Source organism: Balearica regulorum, chromosome 1, assembly GCF_011004875.1.
Source record: "Balearica regulorum gibbericeps isolate bBalReg1 chromosome 1, bBalReg1.pri, whole genome shotgun sequence".
Taxonomy (NCBI): Eukaryota; Metazoa; Chordata; class Aves; order Gruiformes; family Gruidae; genus Balearica; species Balearica regulorum.
This window is the reverse complement of record NC_046184.1, coordinates 31,811,086-31,821,992: the sequence shown is the minus strand read 5'-3', so window position 1 is coordinate 31,821,992 and position 10,907 is coordinate 31,811,086.

The window sequence follows — 10,907 nt, the reverse complement described above, 5'->3', positions numbered from 1 at the left end:
GAAAGGTGCCCAGCGGGTGTCTTTCCAATTCATCACCATTCTCCTCTTGAGCCAAGTAGACTAGTTGCACCCAGTGTCCTCTGGCCAAGTTTCATGAAACTGCCTGTTCTAAAAAAAGTTCTACCCATTGCAGGAAACATTACTTCTTTTTGGTTAGTTCAGACATTGTTGAGATATAGAAAAGAATGCATGCTCTACAGAAAATTCAATAGAAAATATCAGCAATCTGTTTTCCTCTATAGTATGTGTCTATGTATTTGGTTGTCATAATCTGACTTGAAGGCACGACGCCTGTAAGATCAAAACCTACCATACATCCCAGGGAACCGGGGTTGTTTAGTCTGGAGAAGAGGAGGCTGAGGGGAGACCTTATCGCTCTCTACAACTACCTGACAGGAGGTTGTAGTGAGTTGGGTGTTGATCTCTTCTCCCAAGTAACTAGCAATAGGAAGAGAGGTAATGCCCTCAAATTTTGTCAGGGGAGGTTTAGATTGGGTATTAGGAAGAAATTTCCTCACTGAAAAAGTGGTGAAGAGTTGGAACAGGCTGCCCAGAGAGGTGGTGGAGTCACCATCCCTGGAAGTGTTCAAAAACTGTGTAGACGTGGCACTTTGGGATATGGGTTAGTAGGCATGGTGGTGTCGGGTTGACGGTTGGACTTGATGATCTTAGAGGTCTTTTCCAACCTTAATAATTCTATGATTCTATGATTGCAGATGTGACAAATCCAATACGGATCTCCATGGCCAACATAATATCTGAGCAGCTCCTACTTTTTAGAAGGAGAAACAAATGGGCCAGGTTAAACTCAAGAGCAAGGCTAGACCCATGTGGAAGTAACCCATATGGCTTATTACACCACCTGGAGAAGGTTTCCATTGGTGGTCTTCCCCCTACCACGTGCAGATGACAAGGACCGGATCCCTCTCTGGCTTCTGCCTTGCAGGTGCTGCTGCCAGCAAGTGCTGTGGCTCTTCAGAGGTGGAGAAAACTTGGGTGCTGGAATCCATAGAAAAACTTATACAATGCTACAAAACATCATCTTTCCAGGTAGATAGCACCGTAAATCTACAAACTCTCATTTCAGAAAATTGTTATTCTTTGGCCAGAAGGTTCAGATGTGAGAGGAAAGACTCGGCAGCCCGTGGAGCTGTACCGGGGAATTACAAAGCAAGCAGCAGACATCCTGGCACACACGTGTTCTTCTGAAGGTGGCAGCTGCTCTAGTCTGATTAGCAGCCGTGAAACTGTTTGGTTGTAAGCCAGACTGATAAACAAAGTAATGCTTTCAATACCAAATCTTCCTTTAGATGTTAGAATGAAAATATATTAAATAAACTGTTGTTTATTTTCTAGTCCTACGGCACATGTGTTAACCTAAAACAAGAGTGAGGCCCCATAATGCTGAGAAGTGCTATCTGAATGCAGTGCATTTTTTTATTTTATTTTTTTTTTAGGATCTCTGAGACAAATAATTAAATTAGTTCAGAGTGTTGAACGAGATCAGAACGACCTCGGTCTGGTTAGTCAAAAGGGATCCTCATTTCCCTTCGGTTCTGAAAATTGTTGCTGGCTGTCAGCAGTGCCCAAAACCGTTTTCATTTTAGCCTTTCCAGCTAAGCTGGGCTGCTGAACAGCATGTTTGATTCCCCAGAGCAGAATTAACATGATCCTAGCTACAGTGGCTAGCTAGGACTGTCTAGGTTGCCTATAGGAGCTGCAAAAGCTGAGCATGCAAAAGAGTGGCTCCCCTAAGCTTTGGCACAAAAAGGATTTTATGAAGGGATAACACTGACTTCAAAGATAAGCAAGTTGCTATGAAAATTAAATCCCATTGAGTATGACAACAGTTGGGAAAGCCAAATAAGAAGATTAGTCAAAAATGTAGTAGTCATAAGATTTAGCAAGTCGGCAACTCCTATTTGACCCTGGAAAGCACTTTTTGAGATGGTAGAGAAAATAGCATCCCAAGGGTATTCCCTAGGTACCCTCCATCATGGTGTAAACTTCATTTACACTTAAATATCGATGGCAAAGAATAGAGGAAAACACTGGAAAATAAATGAAAGTTTACAGAAGGGCACAAGATATCTGTAAGGCAATTTGTTCTCAGTGAAAATTCAAACCAAAAGAGATCATATAATTACTGCCCACTGAAACACCATTTCCCAGGGGTCGGCAAATTGTCAAAAGCTAAACCTTAGCCACATCAACCCAGTACGGGTCTCTTAGTCAGCAGGAGGACGGTAAACTACTGTCTGCTCCTTATGCTTGAGTATTACCATGTCTTGTTGATGAGCTCGGCAGCTGCTCACTTGGAAATCGCGTTGTGCTGCTGGTGGTGACGTCTGAGGAGAGCTGCTCAAGCAGAAAGGCTCTTTGTGTGGAAAATACTGTCTGTGTGCAGCCCACCAGACTTCCCAAGGGTGGCTTAGGCTGTCAGATAAGACAGCTTGCATATTATAACATCCATGCTGCTGAAATCAGAGGTTTCCTGTAAAATCAAATGTTCAAAGTTATTAATAGTTGTGGGTGTGTGATCCAATGATATAGTTGGAATTGTGTATGGGAAATGGGAGGATTTATCAATGACAAGATTTTTCTCTCTTTACATCATTTAAGTTCTCTGGTACGTTTCAGTCATTTCTGGGCAAATACTGTGCTAATTAGTTTCAATATCCCTGTGGAAAGGATCTGACCTTTTTTTTTTTTTTTTTTTTTTTGCCTTCCCCTGAGAACATGTTTTCACACTTTTAATCAGAATATGCTGAGACTGCCTTAAACCACAGGAGTATGTCAAAATACATAATAAAGCCTGGAAAGTGGTAGTGGCAGGTTGGCTTTTTAGTTTTTTATTTCTTGGCATTTTTACCTTTAAGGAAACCAGCTTGAACCTGTACATAAATATGTATCCAGATAGACTTACAAATCATCGGTGGAAGTTTTGGTGATTGACTTTTGAGACTGAATTAGGAGCCTGGCAGATAAAAGCAGGGTTTAGAGGCAACTGGCAGCCCTGGGGGATGCTGTCAGAAGTCAGAATGACACTGTGTACTCCAAAGTAAATAAACTGATACTCAGGCCTCTTTTTACTCTCCCATTGATTTTTCTCATCAGGATCAGCACCACAATCCAAAAACAAAGCAGGGCTTAGGATGGGAGGATTATGCTGTTCCACTGCCACTGCGTCAAGTGGATGTTCCTAGTTTTCCCTTAATCATACTGGGATGTCTCTAATGCCATCATAATTTCAAAGCTTGCAAGAGACTCTGCTGCCCCCTTGTTCTCCAGCCTTTTACCTGCTTTTTGTTCTTTTTCTTGCTGCATATGGCGATGGGAAGGTTTCCAAAAGAATGGTAAAAAAAATTATAAAATAGTACGTATGCGTTAGCAGAAATAAACTGCTAGTGTCAAAGTATTTGTACTAGTTCTGAGAAGCTGTGTCAAAGAGCACATTTTCTCTTTGCATTTCCCCCTAACTGGAGCAGGTACAGGACAAGGCATGGCAATTTTTCCATCAATTCTGATGTGCTTTGCATCATCGTGATGCTCTCCTCACCCAGCAGAGGCAGAGCTCTGCATACCATTTTAAAATAAAAAGGATGTTTTTTGCATCCTTAAAGTAATATAGCTGGGACATGGATGGGAACAATTGTCATTCTTGTTCCATGTTATTTTCTTTTTCCTTGATGACAAATTCTCACCAGTAGCAAAAGCAGAGTCATTTAAAAGGTTTCCAGCCAAAAACAATGATTGCTATATCTATACACTCTTATGTGAACACAAGCACGTCTTTGTGCCAATCTTATATTCATAAATTATAACTGGGAACACCTGCCTTTTGTTTCATGCGGTGTTTATTTGTAGAACAGAGCGTTTCAGTGTGGTACTGTGGGCCACGCCGGTACTCGGGGTCCCTCTCCTCCCTCTGCTCCTGGCGGGGGGCTGCCCAGCTCTGAGAGTCCCTTTGCATCAGGGCTGCAGTGGTAGGAGGGGTAGAGCTGCTTTGAGAAGGAAATCGCATTAAGTGACCTCCAGAGGCCTGGCAGAACCGACTTTTCTGGGATTTTGTGGTTTTGTGATTTGTGACTAAGACACTAGACTGGCATTTGGAAGCTCTGGAGTCTTTTCCCAACTTTCTCAAGGGTATCTGCCTCCCTGTGTGGCTCCAGATCTATAGAATGGGGGTGGTAAAATCTCTTTTCTTTTACTTGCTAGTTGATTCTTTTATTAGATTCATTACTGGGTACATTTGCAGGGCACATCACCCCTGAGACACATGTTCCCTTCATAACAGTAATGAAAATGAAGCCAGCGGGCAGTGGTGCTGTGGTTGTGATAGGTCATGGGAGATGGAATTTGGATCAAAGTTTGATATTTTAAGTTACCTTGGCCTTCACTCTCTCTTAAACCACTCTAAAAGTATTTTTATAGAACATTTTATAGTCCCTTCAGGATCACGAGTTAGCTCCTCTTCTCTTACATTTTTCATATTAGATTTATGTTTTGGCTCAAGTCTTAAATAAATGTTTTCAGTGACAATGCTTTTTATCAGTTTTACGAGTATTGCTTCCCTTTGCATCAAGCATTTAGAACATAAATGTGTTATGCATGTGTGTTGGGTTTGCGTGGCAAGGTTTCGGTAGCGGGGGAGGGCTACAGGGGTGGCTTCTGTGAGAAGCTGCTAGAAGCTTCCCCTGTGTCTGACAGAGCCAATGCCAGCCGGCTCCAAGATGGACCCGCTGCTGGCCAAGGCCGAGCCCATCAGCACCTTTGTGATAACATATTTAAGAAGGGAAAAAACAGTTAGAGCTTTTGCAGCCGGAGAGAGGAGTGAGAAGATGTAAGAAACTCTGCAGACACCAAGGTCAGTGCAGAAGGAGGGGCAGGAGGTGCTCCAGGCACCAGAGCAGAGATCCCCCTGCAGCCCGTGGTGAAGACCATGGTGAAGCAGGCTGTCCCCCTGCAGCCCATGGAGGAAGGATGAGGGGGTGTAGAGATTCCACGTGCAGCCCGCGGAGGACCCCACGCCAGAGCAGGTGGAGGCACCTGAAGGAGGCTGTGGCCCATGGGAAGCCCACGCTGGAGCAAGCTCCTGGCAGGACCTGTGGATCCGTGGAGAGAGGAGCCCACGCCAGAGCAGGTTTGCTGGCAGGACTTGTGACCCTGTGGGGGACCCACGCTGGAGCAGTTTGCTCCTGAAGGTCTGCACCCCGTGGGAGAGACCCACGCTGGAGCAGTTCATGCACCCCGTGGGAGAGACTCATGTTGGAGAAGTTCTTGAAGGGCTGTCTCCTGTGAGAGGGACTCCATGTTGGAGCAGGGGAATGATGAGAAGAGTCCTCCGCCTGAGGATGAAGAAATCACTATTTTACATTACCTCAAAATTTGACCAGCCAGGGTCAACCCACCACAGCATGAAATTAAATCAGCTGAATATTTTTTATTAATGATTACATGTAAGAGGAAAATATTACCCATTTAGGAGGTTAAAAAAAAAAGACAAAGGAAAAGTGTAATGCCAACACTCATGTTGTACATGGGATTTTTGTGGAGCTGCTCTAAAAGTAAGCAGTTGGCAATAAGGGAATAATGTAGCTTGTATATTGTGCAAAACTTGTGGGTTATTTTGCCAGAATTCCCGTTCCTATAGAGCTGCATTACGCATATGGTATTTATGGTAGCTTACTGTTCTCACTTTTCAAATGAATAAAATGTTTTCACTCTGGAAGGGAACGTTTGCATTTCTTCCTTTAGGAGCTCCTTTACAGTGACTTCTTTTCAACAGCAGATGTGACACCAAACTCTGCAGAATGCAAATATCTGTCCTTCTCTGAGGTCACTCCAAAGCCCTTCGCAACAAGCAGGGACCGCAGTCGGCTGGGAGGCACGTTCTGGTCCATCCTGACTTCACCGGGAGTTTTGTTTCCAGCAGGCTCTGATATATTTGCAGGGAGTAGAGTAGCGTTTTTCAGAGGAAGCACTGAATATATTGAGGCCAGTTCTCTTGCAATTTCAGATCTACGTAAGGCTTTCATGAGTATAGTGCTCGAGTGCTTTGATACTACATCATGCCGGGTGACAAAGGTACTAGCTCACTCTTTCAGCATCTGTAGAGTCTTCCCAGCCCCAAGGCTGTATAAATTGTGTTACCTTCTCTCGGCAGCTTTTGCTCTCCCTTTGTGGGGGCAGTTGCAGGGGGGAGGTGCGCCTGGGGTGGCTGCTGTGGCTCCAGGCACGGCACCGAGCACCGGCCTTGACACACCGCTCCCTGCCTCCGGCCAAGCATCTCAAATCCACTGAGAATAAAAAAACATTAGTGGCCAGATTTGTAAAGGCAGTGTGATGTGTAATACCTAAATACCTTTAAAAAGACAACCTTTAGTCTTTAGCTTCTTCTTAAGAAATATAAACACTCGAGGAAAGGGCAACAGTATGAAAAACTATATGTTTGGCACTACCTACATCTTACTCTGTGCAAGGGGGCTGGGGGAAAGGGCAGCGGAAATTTGTAGTTCTTATTTTGCATAAAAATGATGTTACAGAGCCATGCATTAGGAGCAGCAGAAATAAGTTTCATACGTCCAACTAGGTTGCCAGTGCATCTTCACATCGTTTGTGGGATCTAACACAGGGCTGCCTGCCTGAGCCTGGCGCAGGGAATTTCTTTCAGAACAGAAATGGACTTGTGCTTTAAAGGACAGGAAATGGTCTGTGTGGTGAACAAAGAATATTAGGGTTGATTTAAACTTTAAAAATTCATGACTCTGCTTTTGTTTATAGTCTTCACTCACATCCCTTGAAAGCCACACACCTTCTGGGAAGAAAAGCAGAATGAACAGGCACTTAATGCTTTTAATGTGCCCGCAGTTCTTAAGAAATTATTGGCTTCTGCTTTTTCTCTAGAGAGCTGCAGAAACATGGACTGTGCGCAGGTGTCAATATTAATTTCAAATTGGCCATTCACAGCTATAGCTTGTCTGAAAGACAACTTGTTTCTGTTTCAAAAGCCATCAATTTGCTCATTAGAATGCAGTAAGGGTAATTTCCCAGAAGGATACTGATCCTGTCAAATTTTGAGATAACGTAAAATAGTGATTTCAAACATTGCTCAGTGTTAGAGACAGTCCTGCAAGAAAGGGAGGCAGGACACATTATTCTGCCATATAACATTTCACTACTGCTTCGTGTCGCATTGTTACAAACTGTGGTAGAAAGAATAAAATGCATTTTTACCATAAATCTTGGGAAGCGAGAATATGTTGTTTTTAATGCTCAGAGGGAGAAATTGGTAAGATATCTGGGACTTGTTCTAGCAACATTATTTCAAAATTTACTTGGTTTTAAGGCAAGTCCCAGTATCTTGAGTGTTTTTTGGGTGTGCATGTGTGTGTGAGACAGTAAAAGTCCCCTGCCTCCCTATCAGTTCAGGCCAGTTCTGCATTGTGTTCATATCAATGCGTGACACTCACTGCATCGCTTCATCTGCAATGAAACTTCTGTTATACACTCTTATTTTTAATTGTTCTTAAACCCAAATCTCACAAAATGGATACTTGAAGAAGTAAATTGATGGTTTTAATGTGAAATATGTAAAATACAGTTTCATTTGGATTTATGACTGTGATCTCATTATGGTGAATTATATGTTTAAAAGTTGTGAAATTAGTCATCTCAAACACAACTGTGGCTGAGCTCGTGTTTCTGTAGCAACTCTCAGATAAGTGTCAGTTTCTAATATATTTTTAATTAAAAATCTAATTGGGATTTGTTATTGCTTCTAATTAATCTCCATAAATGAAACATAGTTTTGTGCTCATTATCTGCATCTTTTTCTCCTTGCAGCATTTCCTACCCCAGTAAGTCTCAGGAGCTTGGTTTATTGGTCCCTCTTTCACTACACTAAGGGGGAGGAAAACCAGGATAAAAGCCAGCGTTGGCTCACATTTTGCGTCTTTGTTGAGTCCCTGCTGGAGGCCTGAGCTGACTGAGTTCAAAGCTGATGTCCTCTGTGCCAGCCAAACCTTGAATATTTGCTCTTTCCACAGAGAGCAAATTCTGTACCAGATGGGGTGCTCAGCCCGTTGGGGGTGAGTCCCCCCTTTTTAAGGGACTACACAGGTAACTGAGTTGTGGAGAGGGGCTGCTGCATCACTCGTGAGGTGTGTATGCCTTTCTCCAGAGGTTGTTTGGGGCTCTGACTTGAAAAGAGAACCTGTGGTGGTACTCGCCCGTGCCCAGTGGCAGCAGAACATCCCCTCGTTCCGGAGAACGGCTGGTCAGTCTGCTCGAGCCAGCCCTGGGGAGGCCAGTCCAGGGTGGTGAGAGCATTCATCGCCTGTCAGTAGGCACCGGGGCAAGAGGGGCGTCGTTGCTCCATAACTGCCCTCTAGCCAAAGCCAGCTTTACATGGTACACGGTTTCTCATCACATAAAACACTGAATAAAGAGCTCTGATGTAAGTTTAATAACATCTTCTGGTAAGTATAAGATCTAAAGGGCCTGATGTATTTTGCATGCAGTGAAACTATCTCTGTCATGACTTTATTATCCCCCGATCTCCAAACAGTAGCTGTTCTGGTCACTGAGAGCTCCTGAAGCCTGTTCTTACATGGCCTCATAGTCTATCGACTCAGCCTAAAGGTGAGCCTGCTGGTATTTATGATGTTTAACGTGTTTATTCAAGCAGACATGGCTGGAAAAGACCTCTTTGTGGTGTTTACTACTCCAGAGTGAAGCTATAGCAGCCACAAAGTTGTTTTCAGTCCCAAGGGACTCTAAGATTGTCTGACTACAAGCAGTTTATGCTATTCATGAAGCAGCACAGAGCTTTTATTTCTGATATGTGTCTTGTGAGGATGTTCTGCAGCGTTGGGAATTGTACCTAGGATGTACCCTGCCCAAGACAGCCACCTGGTGAATCAGTTTTCCTACTTGTCCAAATTTCTTAGAGAGATAGAAGTGTCTTTCAAAATCTTAAAAAAAAAAAAAAAAAAAAAAAAAGGCTGTAATCATATAAATGAAAAATCTGAGCAGAATTCCCTCTAGAAGCTTTCAGAGATCTTTCTCTTGCTACTGGCTGTACAGGAAATTAAGGCACAATTTGGAAGGACTGCCGTGCCAAATTTCTTCAAATTAGCATTTAGTCTTCCTAACATCCCTGTCTGAGAATTAGAAGTGATTTACCTTTTGAAACACAAGGTGAGATTAATTTTAGGTTAACTTCAGGTATTTACAACATACATAACTCAATGTGAAATATGTGTCTAGAACACCTCCTTGGCCATATTCAGTAGATAAACAGGCATTTCCTTAGTTCATTTCTTCTTCTTCATATCAAATATTGCTAAATTGAGGTGTACCTCATGATGGAGACATCCAGAGTCAGGTGAGATGACTTCTTTCAGGAGGCTGTGGTGGAGTGTCTGGATTTGATCAGTGAACAATGTGCTGAGCACCACTTTCTGTGTACCCAGAGAAGCCACCATGGCCCCACCAGCTGTGAGGCAAATTTATGCATCTGAGACCAGCATTTACCTTGACATGGTTGTCTTTACCATCTGGTTTTGCCATGCCACTGTTTCGCAGCCTTGCTCCATTCACTCAGAAAATCACATGGATACTATTGACCTGTACTGTAATGCCCTGTTATCTATTGTATTTTGAAAGCAACACTGAAATAAGCAAAACGAAACTTGCCCGATTGTGCAGGACCAGCGTTCCCCTATTCCGATGTTGTTTGCATCATCTGAAGTTGTGTATTCTCAGAGCAAAGCCTGTCCCGCGACACCTTAAGAGGGGATTATGCCACGCATCAAGCTGTTGTGCACGTACCTTCCCAGTTTCAAAACCACGGCTGCAGTACTTGAGTAGCAAACCAGACACCCTCGGTGACGGGTGTGATTAAACACTCGCACTATTACCCTGATTAACATGCAAATAAGCAATGCTAAACTGTTTATGCAATTCAAACATTAATCTCTGACCCACTTCAACAAATGAGGAGTGCAATCATGCTCCATGTGAGGACAGCGAATACATCTTCTTTTGCCACTCACTTGAGCAGAAGGCTCTTGAATTTCATGTTTTATGTTCAGAATATAAACGAGTTTCTTCTTGTCTGAAGCTTTATTTCTGTAAGACTGAGGACAATTAGTCATACTGTTTTGTTCAGATACTTCCCTTCTTTATTAAAGATACATTTGAAATATAAGGGAAAAACCTCTGCATAGTTAATCTGTTTGCATGTGTTTCAATAACAAAAATAAAATGCAGGTCTTGTCTGACTTCTGCAGCGCGATCCAGTAGCACCACCTGCTGTTCATAAGGAGCACTGCTGGTCTTTAGATATGCAATATATATTTTTAAAATATATATTTTTTAAATATATATCCATTCCCAAAGCATCTCTACAGTTTTACCTCTTAGAATGGATGAGACACAGGCTTCTAAATTGCTTTTACTCTTTCATAAATGTCATTCGAAGTGTCCTTTGCTGGAAAGGCAGATATTAAAACAGTGATAGACTCTTTGCAACGCACACTATAATATTTAATAATGCCAAGAGGTATATTTACTGAAAAAAGTCTGTTTAGAGGTCTGATTATTATTGTCTTATTTGTGAAAAATATTTTGGCAGAAACTCGTATTGTCTCTGCAGTAGTAAATGGTCTGGCAAATTAGAAAGCCATTACACTGATTTCATTGGAGGTAAAAATAAAGCAGTAATACTTTTATGTGGTTTAGTGTGAATAAGATTCTAAAGCATTTCCAGAGATCCACTTGCAGAAATGTAAATCAGCTTGTATTTGTAAGTCGTAAAATTCTCTGGTAAATAAGCAAATATATTTTTGACCAAATCTAAGTACAATTTTAAGTCATTAATGAAGATATAATTCGTCCTTCCC